The sequence below is a fragment of the Monodelphis domestica genome, chromosome 7, assembly GCF_027887165.1.
Source record: "Monodelphis domestica isolate mMonDom1 chromosome 7, mMonDom1.pri, whole genome shotgun sequence".
Lineage (NCBI taxonomy): Eukaryota > Metazoa > Chordata > Mammalia > Didelphimorphia > Didelphidae > Monodelphis > Monodelphis domestica.
Genome location: NC_077233.1, coordinates 189,290,751 through 189,304,222, shown reverse-complemented (window position 1 = coordinate 189,304,222; position 13,472 = coordinate 189,290,751). Strand labels below are relative to the sequence as shown.

Genomic DNA, 13,472 nt, shown 5'->3' with positions numbered 1-13,472 from the left:
CAGTTTGGTAGTGTTTCATATGAGTATTTGGTAGTGTTTCATATGAGTATTCATATGAAAGTTTTTAAACTGTCTTCTATATTTTCTATTGTCTCTTTGCATTTTGAACACCCTATGCCCTACCTAATCTTTGGGAAAATTGTATTTATCATTTACCTAGTAGTGACTGTGTGCAAAATGTGGAAACTGGATTTCTTGACTGTCATTTCGTAGGGGACACATTTAATTTAACAACCTGGCCAGTTGTGAGTATAGCTCTACACTCAGCTGAGACTCCTAAAATTCCAATTTTAGTTTTGTTGTTTGACTTAGAAAAGTCAGTAACTATAAACCTCTCCTCATGCCCACCCAACCCTTAATTGATAAATACAGAATTATTCCTAGAATTGCCTTTCCAGAAGAATTTATTTTGTGTACTACTTTATGTTGCTTTACTGCTACTGAACATACTTTAAATTATTAATTTTGGTTAGTATAATGCTTTTTTAGTTAGACCTCTGTGGTCAAGACTAGGCATCTTATCCCCCATGATAATATGAAAAGACACAAAAACACAAAGGTTGAAATAACTTGTTTCTTTATATAAAGTTGTTGCTTTACATAAAGAAGCTCTTTAAAACATTTGATAGTTCTTTTGAGACATAGTATGGTGTGATGAATAGAGCTACCTGGGTTACAATTCTTCCTCTGACATTGATGGTGTTGCACTCTCTGGACTCCAACTATCAGTTGAGTTCCCACCCAACAAAACCACAGTTCCTTTGGTGTTACTTGAAACATCTTTCATCCAAGCCTATTTGCAGAAAGAATTATTCCATCACTATGCCCTTTAGATAGTAACAAGATTTGTAGCCAGAATTATGAGTGTGAAATGTGTAGGGTAGACAAAATTATGCCTTAGCAATTTTTAAAAATGCATCTGAACCTCATTTGATAAACCAATGGAAGCAAATATGAAAAAAAAATGGTAAAAAGATAATACTTTACTTGACCTATCCTAAAGTCAGTCTGATTTGCTACAACCAGAACCCAGGAGTTTTAATTATGACCCTTTCCATTAACTATGTTCTCCCCCTCTTATTCTGAGGAGAGTTTGACATTAGGCTTATGGAAGTTATCTACTCTATAGTTGCTTAAATCATCTAGGGTGAAAAAGGAATCACTTCCTTTCCCCTAAAGCAGTCATAATTTTCCCCTTTTCATCTATTCATTAACAAATGTTTATTAAGTACCTACTTGTACTGATGATTTGAAGAAATTATAAAGATGAATAAGATTTGGCCTTTTCCCTTCAAGGTGGTTACAGTCTGTTAAATGTAATACAAATTGGGATGTAATCACTGCACAAGAGGACTACGAAGTGTATTGGCCATTGGGAAGAACTACAATGGTGCTTACTCTGGGTATACCGGGAAAAGAGAATTATTAGATTGACTGGGTCTGATTATGATAGCCACATTTCAGGTTCATATGCTTTTGAGTTATTAAATGTGATTCCAAGATTTGAGTTCTTTTGTTATTCTTGTTATAGGTATATATTCAAGAATCTTAAGAGCTAAAAGGGACCTCAGCAGTCATCTAGTTCAGCTCATATACGAACAGGAAAATCTTTCCAACCAGCTTAAAGACCATCAGTAAAATGGGGAGCCACTGTCTCTTGAGAGTGCATCCAATTTTTTGGATAGCACTAGTTATTAGTAAGTTTTTCTTTTTATCAAGCTTACATTGGCTTGTCTGTTACTTCCACCCACTTCTCCCAACTCTGTCTTCTGGGGCTAAACAAATAAATAAAAACTCTCCTTTCCCTTCTAAGTCTCTTCTTCTCCATCATGGATTCTTCCTCACAAATCATGTTTCCAGGCCTTTCACAATTCTCTTTAGATTCCCCCAAGGTACATAGTGGGGTGGAGGAGGGATAGGGGGTGAAGGCAGGGATGGTGGTGGTGGTGAATTTAATAATGCAGGCATTTATTTTTTATATTATTTTTTAAATTTAATTTAATTAGTCAATTTAGAACATTTTTTCCTTGGTTACAAGAATCACATTCTTTCCCACCCCTTCCTGAAGCTGATGCACAATTCTCCTGGATTTTACATTTGTCCTTGTTCAAAACCTATTTCCATGTTGTTGGCACTAGGGTGATCGTTTAGAGTCTACATCCCTAGTCATATCCCCATTGACCCATGTGATCAAGCAATTATTTTTCTTCTGTGTTTTTGCTCCCACAGTTCTTCCTCTGGATGTGGATAAGGTTCTTTCTCTCAAGTCCCTCAGAATTGTTCTGGATCATTGCAGTGATGATAGTAGAGAAGTCCATTACATTTGATGGTACCACAGTGTATCAAACTCTGTATATAATGTTATATAATGTTCTCCTGGTTCTGCTCCTCTCATTCCAATGCAGGCATTTATTAAGGGAATTCTAGATAACTAGAGATGACAACAAAAAAAAATTCCTTACCTTAAGAAAATTTAGTTACTTTTAATTTATGGTTTTCTTGGTTCTCTTATGTGCCCCAGAGAACATTTTATATATATAACTTAGAATATTTTATCTTTCTTGAACAGTGATTCCTGACCATGCAAGGAGAGATTTTATTTGGGGACAGGTGACTGGAAAGGTGTGACTCATTTGAGAAGCAAATTTGAAGGCCTTTGGCAAACTTTAGAGTAGTTTGTGAAAATGGGTGCCAACTTCCCCTTTCCCTTTTCTTTGGTGGGAGTCTGAGTAAGGAATACTGCATACTTACACATGTGCATATATATACATATATGTATATATATAGTACATATAATAGATTGATATGTTTATTTTGCTGGACTTTTACCCCCTCTTTTTTATTTATTATAAGGAATGGTTTTACAGACCAGGAAGTTTGGAGGAATTCTTTAGGAATGACGTGACATTTTAAAAAAATGAATACTAAACATAGAGGATAGCTGGAACTGCTCAAGAAGTTAATATTTCTGTATTTACTAACACATCTGAATTGAGCCTTAATCTCTCTCCTGAGCTATAGACATTTCCAAATGCCTGCTAGACATCTCTACCCTGATGTCCTGCAACTATCTCAAACACCACTATGTCCAAAAAAGAACTCATCTTTTCCAGCTAAAACCTCTTTATTTGTTATGGGGCACTATAACATCCAGATTGCCTTTCCTCCCATTCCCCATATCCTGTATTGCCAAGTTTTATCAGTGTCACTTCTTCACCTGTTGCCTTCTCTCTACTTGTCCACTATTATAACTTAGTCCCTCTCACCTGGATTATGTCAGTAACCTAATTGGGCTCCTTGCTCAAGTCTTACTTACCCTTCTTGACTTTGCCTCTGGATCCTCTGACTCTTAGGGGGGAAAATTTGTCTTAATTTTTCTTGGAATCAGGTCTCTATGCTGTCTCCTGACTAATGTAAACTCCCTCTTGACTCCCCTTTATGGGTTTACTTCTTCCATTAAAATGTCAATTCTCGGGGGCAGCTGGGTAGTTCAGTGGATTGAGAACCAGGCCTAGAGATGGGAGGTCCTAGGTTCAAATCTGGCCTCAGACGCTTCCTAGCTGTGTGACCCTGGGCAAGTCACTTGACCCCCATTGCCTAGCCCTTACCACTCTTCTGCCTTGGAACCAATACACAGTATTGACTCCAAGACGGAAGGTAAGGGTTTACAAAAAAAAAAAGTCAATTCTTGGAAGGCAGGGACTACTTTGCTTGGATTTGTATCCCAAAGCTCAGCATAGTGCCTAACCCATAATGCTTAATAAATTCTCTATCTATCTCTTTCTATCTGTCTTTCTGTCTTCCTATCTGTCTGTCCATCCATCTATCTATCTCTGTCTTCCTGTCTTCATATCTGTACTGTACTGTCTGTACTGGACTGTCACTTCTCTATTAGAGAATTTCTTGTGGCTCCCTATTGCCTCCCCATAAAATTACAGATTCCTTAGTTCCCCTTGTAAAGGCCTTCAAAATGTCATACGAGTTTACATTTCCAGGTATCCCATTACTTCCTTCACCCATTTTCTGCTCCAGCCAAATTGGGCTACTTGCTATTCCCCAGACTCAGCATTCTGTCTTCTGCCTCTGCACTTCTCAGGGTCTATAATTGATGCTTGGAGTGTATTCCCTTCTCACCTCTGCAAAGACCAGTGCCAGGGCCTACAAGAAACCTTTCCTGATTTCCCTGTTCTTTTTTTCTTCAAATTCTGTATTCCCACCACCACAACCAATGTAAGCTCCTTGAGGGCTTTTCTTTTGCTTTGCATTCCCAGTGCCTAACAGTACCTAGCATACAGTAGGTATTTAATAAATACTTGTTAATAAATGCTTATTGGATAAATCAGCTCAATTTGAGCTCTGAAATAATTGCGTGTGTTCCTAACATTGTCTGAAACAATCTGAAGCCAAGTTGAGTTGTGGATCATTGTGGGATTTAGAGTAGAAGGGATATGAAAATATTCCAGCCACTTCATTTTACAAATGGAAACAGAACCAGAGAGGATAAATGATTTGGCTAAGGTCATTGCGATCATCTTTAAAAATCAAATTCTAGTTTTTATTGGGGCCCTTCCTTTTTAAAAAAGTTTAGATTATTTTTCCGTGGTTACATGATTCATGATCTTCCCCCTCCCCATTCCCAGAGCCAACAAGCAATTCCACTGGGTTATATGTGTATCATTGTTCAAAACCTATTTCCATGTTATTCATATTTGCAATAGAGTGATCTTTTAACATCAAAACCCTAATCATATCCCCATCAAACCATGTGATTGGTCATATGTTTTTCTTCTGCATTTCTGCTCCAACAGTTCTTTCTCTGGATGTGGATAGCATTCTTTCTCATAAGTTCCTCTGGACAAAAGATCAAGAATATCAAGGGAACTAATGAAAAAAAATGTGAAGGAAGGTGGCATAGCAGTACCAAATCTTAAACTATACTATAAAGTAGTGGTCATCAAAATAATATGATACTGGCTAAGAGACAGAAGGGTGGATCAGTGGAATAGACTTGGGGTAAATGACCGTAGCAAAATAGTGTTTGATAAAACCAAAGATCCCAGCTTTTGGGACAGGAACCCACTGTTTGACAAAAACTGCTGGGAAAATTGGAAAACCGTATGGGAGAGATTTGGTTTAGATCAACATCTCACACCCTCTACCAAGATTAACTCAGAATGGGTAAATGACTTAAATATGAAGAAGGAAATTATAAGTAAATAGGTGAACATAGAATAATTTACCTGTCAGATCTTTGGGAAAGGAAAGAATTTAAGAAAAGCAAGAGATAGAGAATATTATAAAATGTAAAATGAATAATTTTGATTACATTAAATTAAAAAGGTTTTGTACAAACAAAATCCAATGCAACCAAAATTAGAAGGGAAGCAACAAATTGGGAAACAGTCTTTACAACAAAAACCTCTAACAAAGAACTAATTTCTCAAATTTATAAGGAGCCAAGTCAATTGTACAAAAAATCAAGCCATTCCCCGACTGATAAATGGGCAAGGGATATGAATAGGCAATTTTCAAATAAATCAAAACTATCAATAAGCACATGAAAAAGTGCTCTAAATCTCTTATAATTAGAGAAATACAAATCAAAACAACTCTGAGGTACCACCTCACACCTAGCAGGTTGGCTAACATAACAGCTATGGAAAGTAATGAATGTTGGAAGGGATGTGGCAAAATTGGAACATTAATGCATTGCGGGTGGAGCTGTGAATTGATCCAACCATTCTGGAAGACAATTTGGAACTATGCCCGAAGAGCGATAAAAGACTGTCTGCCCTTTGATCCAGCCATAGCACTGCTGAGTTTGTACCCCAGAGAGATCATAAGGAAAAAGACTTATACAAAAATATTTAAAGTCATACTTTGTGGTGGCAAAAAATTGGAAAAATGAGGGGATGCCCTCCAATTGGGGAATGGCTGAACAAATTGTGTATATGTTGGTGATGGAATACTATTGTGCTCAAAGGAATAATAAAGTGGAAGAATTCCATGGAGACTGGAATGACCTCCAGGAATTGATGCAGAGCGAGAGGAGCAGAACCAGGAGAACATCGTACACAGAGACTGATACACTGTGGCATAATGGAATGGAATGGACTTCTCTACTAGCAGCAATGCAATGACCCAGGACAATTCTGAGGGATTTATGAGAAAGAACACTATCCACATCCAGAGAAAGAACTGTGGGAATAGAAACCCAGAAGAAAAACAACTGCCTGATCACATGGGTTGAGGGGGCTATGACTAGGGACGTAGACTTTAAATAATCACCCAACGGCAAACGACAATAACATGGAAATGGGTTTTGATCAAGGACACATGTAAAACCCAGTGGAATGCATTGTTGGACAATTGCATGTCGGCTATGGGGGGGGGAGGGTAAAAGCATGATTCTTGTAACCAAGGGAAAATATTCTAAATTGACTAAATAAAAATTAAAAAAAAAAAACAAAACAAGTCACTACTGTTGATCAAAGTCCCAGGTATCCTATCAACCAGGAGATATGATATTTAAAAAGCTTGATAGAACTCAGGCAGAGCCAGCCTCACATAGGACCATTGACCTTTTCCTCTATCTGTAATGTCCTGAAGACCATTTTTCTTGAAGTTCTGGTCTCCCAAGTTATATTCTTGATCATCCCTTCTTATCTACTTTTATTTATATTAGGTCTCTAGTCTTTCCTTATCTGAGTTAGAATGTTTAGAAATAAAGACTGGTGAAATTTCCTTAAGTCCCAAAAGTTCTGTTTTGGATGGGGAAGTAAAAGACATTCACATGAATGGTAAGTGTGAGGGATCAGTTTTCAAAATCTGACTCCACATACAGTGTTCTTTGATCCTACACAAACCTGCCCGTAGTTTGGGACCTTTCTTGTGCCAGGAAATCCTTTGCCTGTCTAATGAAGGCTATAGATCTCTTCTTAGCATTGTTTCAAATGCATAAAATAAAGTACAAAGGATCCTGTTGAAAAACAATTAAAATATTTTTAAAAGCAAGTTCATGGATTGTAGGCTAAGAATCCTTGCTGTAGATAGTAGTATTACTACTTGTAAGTTGCAGAGTGCAGAATTCCCAGAACAAGGGGTATAAGGTGGAAATCCTCTTGGAACCCTGGAGATTCCAGTATTAAATCCACCCCTGTGAAGTATGAAACCAGCAGGAATCAGTGTAGAGGAAAAAGCATGGCTGAGCTTTTGCTCTTCTACTCTTCTCTCCTTTGGAAAAAATGGAGAAGTAAAATTCTTCCCAAACTACACCCTTTCCCCCCTACTGGATCCTTTTTTATTTATAAATGCTTATTTTCTGTCTTATAACAACTTTAAAACAGAAGGGTAAGGGCTAGGAAATGTGGTTAAGTGACCTGCCCAAGGTCACATCACTAAGAAGTATCTAAGGGCAGATTTAAAAAAAAATTTTTTTCCTACTTTATTTTTTTATTTTGTTTTTTAATTAATTAATTTAGAATATTTTCCCATGGTTATATAATTCATGTTCTTTCTTTCCCCTCCTCTCTCCCCCTTTCCAGAGTTGATGAGCAATTCCACTGAGTTTTACATGTATCATTGTTCAAAACCCATTTGCATATTATTGCTATTTACAATAGGGTGATCATTTAAAGTCAATATCCCCAATCATGTACCATTGATCCATGTGACCCATCATATGCTTTTCTTCTGCATTTCTACTCCAACAGTTCTTTCTCTAGATGTGAACAGCGTTCTTTCTCCTAAGTCCTTCAGGAATGTCCTAGATCATTGCATTGCTGCTAGTAGAGAAGTCTAAGGTCAGATTTGAACCCGTCTCTGCTCTAGGCCTGGCTCTCCCCAACCCTTCATTTTTAAAAAATATTTTGTTAATTATATTTCAGGTGTCCTTCGTAATACTGTGTGGTTTATTTTATATGTTTAAAAACATTTCTGAATGGATGTAGTCTGAATGCAGACCAAAACATACTGTATTTCACTTTTTCTTTTTTGTTTATTTGAGCTCTCTTCCACAAAATGACTAATATGGTAAACTGTTTGACATGATGACACATATAAAATCTACATCAGATTGCCTACCGTCTCATAGAGGGGAAGGAGACAGAGAGAGAATGTGGAACTCTAAATTTATAAAAAAAATAATTTTAAAAATTGCTTTTACATGTAATTTGGGGAAAAATATTTTTTTAAATGCTTCAGAGAAGCAGTCTGTGGGCTTCATCGGGCTGCCATGACATAGAGAAAGATTATGAATGCCTACAAAGTTAAGCAAGAAATTACGACTATTGGCTAAGGTGATATTCCTTAGTATGGAAAAGTTTGTCTTAGAATTTGGTGAACTGTTCAAAATTGGAATTGCATGGTGCAGTGAGGCGACAAGCTTATGGGGCAGAGGGTGAGAAAGCTGACGTGGGCATGTGCTTTCTGCACAGTGCAGCTCGAGCTTGGCTCTCAGGCTCTCCGCTTAGCTGGGGAGTAAGCTCGGGGAATTGTTTCCTTGGGGTTCACTCCTCAGCCTCTCCCGTCACCCCTGTCAGGTGACACTCCAGGATATGACCCACTCGTGAGGCTCCAGACCCTGGATGTTGACCTAAAGAATTCCGGTGCTTGAGTCAACAATGACTCACGTTTCCATTGCTTGGATCTTTACAAAAACCTTTTCTCTCAATGACTGTTATAGATAGGTCATGCAGGTATAATTATGCTTATCTTCTTGACTCTTGTGTCATAATACAACTGACCCAGACCAAGAAGGGGAAAGTCGGGCCTGGAAAAACAGAATCTGCCAATAAGAATGGAAAATTAAAAAAAGAAAACAGGTGAAAAAATTCTTTTTAAAGTAGTTTCTATTCAGCTCAGTCTCCATAAGAACTACTCTTGGTGAGAAGAAATCATGTTGTCTTTCCTTTCAGTGCCTTTTGCTCTTGTCAGAGAGAATTAATTATAAAGGAATGATGAAGTTGTGAAGAAGCAGGCCTCTGTTAACCAGATCTGTAGCTTGGCATAGTCCATAATAGCGGTGAGTATTCTAGAGAGCTTCTGTTTCTTTGGGCCTTCTGTTCTTCTGCAGAGTTCTGGAGGTCAGAATACCCAACCTGCTCCTAGAATCTCAAAGACAAAGGAGCAGATCGTAGAGTGTAATTAATTACCGTCATTGAGGGCAAATACTGTTGGGTTTTTTGTTTTTTTGGTGGTGGTTGTCTTTGTGTTCTTGGTGCCTGGATAGCCCTGTGCCAAAGTGGGTATTTAATAAATGTTTTTGAAATGAATCAGTAGGTCATTTATTTAAAGTGTCCTTTATTACCTCTATGAACTGATGCAGAGCGAGAGGAGCAGAACCAGGAGAACATTGTGCACAAAGACGGATATACACTGTGGGACGATCGAATGTAATGGACTTCTCCATTAGTGGCAATGCAATGATCCAGGACAATTCTGAAGGACTTATGAGAAAGATGCTATCCACATCCAGAGAAAGAACTGTGGGAGTGGAAACACAGAAGGAAAATACAATTTATCACTTATGCATATGGGTATTGGATGTGGGGTTTGGGGTTTTTTTTAATTACTACAAAAATGGGTAATATGGAAATAGGCTTTGAGTGATAATATATGTAAAACTCAGTGGAATTGCTTGTCAGCTCTGGGAGTGGGGAGGGAAAGAACACGAATCATGTAACCATGAGGAAAAACTTTAAAAAATTTAAAAAAACAACAACTCTCCTTGATCAAGTGCACTGTGCTAATTGCAGGGGGATACAGAAACAAAAATAAAAGTCCCTGCCCTCAAGAAGATTACTTTCTATAGAAGGAGTGAAATATTAAAGGGAAAGGAACCATTCCTTTTTTTGGGGAAAAAAATTCCAAATATTCTAGTGGTTTGGAGGATCAGTGAAAATTTCATGTAGAAGGTGAGCCTTGAGCTGAACTTTGAAGGAAATTAGGAATTGTAAGAGGTGGTGGTGAGAAGGGGAGTCTGTTCCAGGTGGTAGAGCAAGCCAGCAAAAAGGCAATGAGAGATGCAATGATGTGTGTGAAGAATTCTAAGGAAAGGGGCATCTAGGTTCAGCTCCCTTCACTTTGCATCATTCATATAAGTCATTCCAGGCCTGTTTTGTGATTGTCTTATTCCTTGTTTCTTATGATTCAGTAGTATTCCATTCTAATTGTATACCACAGCTTATTCAGCCATTCCCCGATTGACGGACATCTCTATAATTTCCAATTCTTTGCCACCACAAAAAAAGTGCTATAAATATTTGTGTACAAGTAGGTCCTTTTCCTTTCTTTGATCTCTTTGGGATATAGACCTAGCAGTGGTGTTGCTAATTCAAAGAATATGTACAGTTTTATGGCCCTTTGGGCATAGTTCCAAATTGCTTTCCGGAATGGTTGTATCCATTTATAGCTCCACCAACAATGTATTAGTGTCCCAATTTTTCCACATCCCCTCCAAAATTTATCATTTTCCTTTTTGGTCATATAGTCTGATAGGTATGAGGTGGTACCTCAGAATTATTTTAATTTGCATTTCTCTCATTATTGTGATTTGGAGCATTTTTTTTATGTGACTAGAGATAGTTTTAATTTCTTCATCTGAGAATTGCCTGTTCCTATCCTTTAACCACATGTTAATTTGGAAATGCTTGTATTCTAATAAATCAAGCTTCCTTTTTAATGAGCCTGACTGATATATGTGTGCCTCCCTCATGAGTGCCTATTATTATTTCTAATTCTTTCTAATTCTTTGAATTTTCAGTCTTAAAAAATTTTTTTTATTAATTTATTTTTAAAACGTTTACCTTCTATCTTGAATCAATACTGTGTATTGGTTCCAAGGCAGAAGAGTGATAAGGGTTAGGCAATAGGGGTTAAGGGACTTGCCCAGGGTCACACAGCTAGGAAGTGTCTGATTCAGACTTGAACTTGGGACCCCCCATCTCTAACCTTGGCTCTCAATTCACTCAGTCACCCAGTTGCCCCACTTTCGATCTTTTAAAAAAATAAACAAAACCAAAAATAGTTCATTGGTTAGAAATAGTTCATCGGGGTTTGGTGCATATTCTGAGCAGAAGATTGCTGGACAAAAAAACCATTTTCCAGCCACTATTTAATGTTCCAGCATTAATCATTTACTCCTTTTGTCTGTCACCTTTTCTGAGTTATTTCCCTGTTGGCTAGTGGAAAGGTGTGGAAAGAGCTGTGCCAGAGGAATTCCTGAGGAGAAGTAAAGCCAAGTTGAGAGAACTGAGACCTCCTGTCTGAACAAATCACATGAAGATGGGAGGAGAGCTGCTAACTGAGCAGAAATGCTGGCCAAGATAAAGTCGGGGCCCTTGATGGTTTATAACCAGAAGAGTTCAGAGTATTCTGTTGTCAGTGCTGGAAAATCACAATTTCTTACCCTTCAGTGGTTTAAGATGATAAAATTATAGACCTAGAGCTAAAAGAAACTTTAGAGGCCATCCAGTAACCCTTTTGTTTTACAAATGAGGAGACTGAGGCCAGGGAGCAAAAGCGACTTACCCAAGACCGGAAGAGCATTAAGTGTCAGAAGCAAGATTTGGAGGCAAGTTCTCTGATCCCGGAACTGGTACTCTTTAAATTGCACCCCAATTTGTAGGATTCTCCATTTCTAAGTAGGTTCGAGCTAACAATTCCGACGTTCTTTTCATTGTGTCTAAACCCGTTCGATCATCTGCCTACAGCAACCTCTCCTAAGTTGTACAACTTTCAAGCAGCCCAACTTTGCTCTGAGGTTGTAGGGAAAAATTGAATTAAAACAGATCTTTTAGACCTTAGGATGTGACGTGCTTGAGGGCAGGGAGTGTTTGGATCCTGCCAAACCTCATCACACCAGGCACCGTGCCTTGAACAAAGTAGGACTTCAGGATAACCTGACTTCTGCCTCAGCTTCAGGCAGCAGTCCTGAGGGACAGCTCCGTGATGCTCTAGCATCTCCCCAGAGAGAGAGGTCAGTTGGAGGACCCCTCTGAGCCAGGATGCTGGATTTGGGGTACATACGTGACAGGACTGTGAAAGAGGCATTTGAAAAAGACGGCAGGCAGATCTCCCTGGAGCTGCAGTTGTGGCAAAGACAGCCCCCAATGTATCCTTAATTCCCTCTTGGACACAGGGAGAGACTGTCTTGCCTTGGGAATCCTGGATTCCTCTCCTGCTGCCCCACGACCCCACCGTAGACTACAGGGAGGGCAGGCAGGACCTTCCTCACAAAGGCAGAAATGACACATTCTCCCTTGCAGAGTTAGCAGATTGTTACAGCAGCCATATCGACATCAGCCAACCAACTTCACATGAGTATTTGTTCCGTTGAGCCACTTAACACAACATTCAAGGGCTGCGACTTTAGCCTGTTGTTCTCTCTTTGATGCCTCTGTGATAAATGCATCCAGATATCAATGGCCTTTCTGGGAAGTGTGCCTTCCCTCACAAAAGGATGTGCTCTGGGATAAACTTAAACAGAAGCCCCCAATTCCCGCAGCTCTGGGGGTGCCGGCCCGAATTCACCCTGGCCCAGGAACAACTTGGCTGTGCCACCTGCCGTCAGTACCGTTGGCGGATTCTCCTTCACCACCAGTTCCCCCTCATCAAACCAAACCAAGCGGTCTAGCCTTGAACTCAGCGCCATAAACTGACTCCCTCAGAGATGAGTCCTACCATTTTGGCTGCTCTCTTTTTTTCTATTGTAAGAAAACAGATACTGCCCTCTTTTGCTTTGAGCAAATGAGACTTGGAGAAGATTCCTAAGGGATCTGCAATGGACCCTACACCTCCGCGTAGAGAGGCGACAATTTAATACAAGCAAATTCATCTAAGATTCTGCAGTCCCCCTGACTGGCCATGAGTCACCTCCAGTCAATTATAGCCTGCTTGGGTATCTGGGAAGAGTGCTTTAGTAGGAAACATTAAATAAATAAAAAAGAATCTTCATTTTGCCTCTGACACTGGAAGAAATCTCTCATCCAAACTGTCGGCAAATGAGCTGCTTCTGGCTGGGGAGAGGGACTAGTCAGTACGGCAGCGTGGCTGAAAGGGGACCCCGGACCCCCTCATCACCAATGGGAAGGAGTTACGGGCAGCCCTAGAAGCCAAGTATCGGCAAATTCCTCAGCAGAATGGAGGGAGTTCCTGGTCTAACTGTACTTGTTGGAGGTTGGGATTAGGGTAGATCTTTTAGAATTCTGGTTTTCTAGAACAAGGAAAAAAATGTTACCATACATAGGTAGGTTGGGCAATTGAGCTACAGAGAACATAAAGAAAGCATACAATGGCCTCTCCATGGCAGAGATGCACAATCTGGGGAGCTTAGTGACCTAGGTAGCCTTTTCTTGTGTCTTTGGGTGCCCCTATGTTATATATGCATAAACCTGGAGAAAGTCTTACAGTGTGCTGTGCTGCAAATAACTGGGAGTATATATAGCACGGAATATGTGAAAGGGTTGGGCAGT

General features: G+C 39.3%; 1 long non-coding RNA gene across 1 annotated transcript; it reads right to left on the bottom strand.

The window, feature by feature from the left end:
- Nucleotides 1–7,982: 7,982 nt before the first annotated feature.
- LOC130455566 (uncharacterized) lies at nucleotides 7,983–12,124 on the bottom strand. Its single transcript, XR_008913636.1, has 2 exons — nucleotides 11,530–12,124; nucleotides 7,983–9,111 (listed from the first exon to the last, which is right to left on the bottom strand). It is a non-coding gene; the product is annotated as an uncharacterized LOC130455566 (long non-coding RNA).
- Between the last annotated feature and the right edge of the window lie 1,348 nt (nucleotides 12,125–13,472).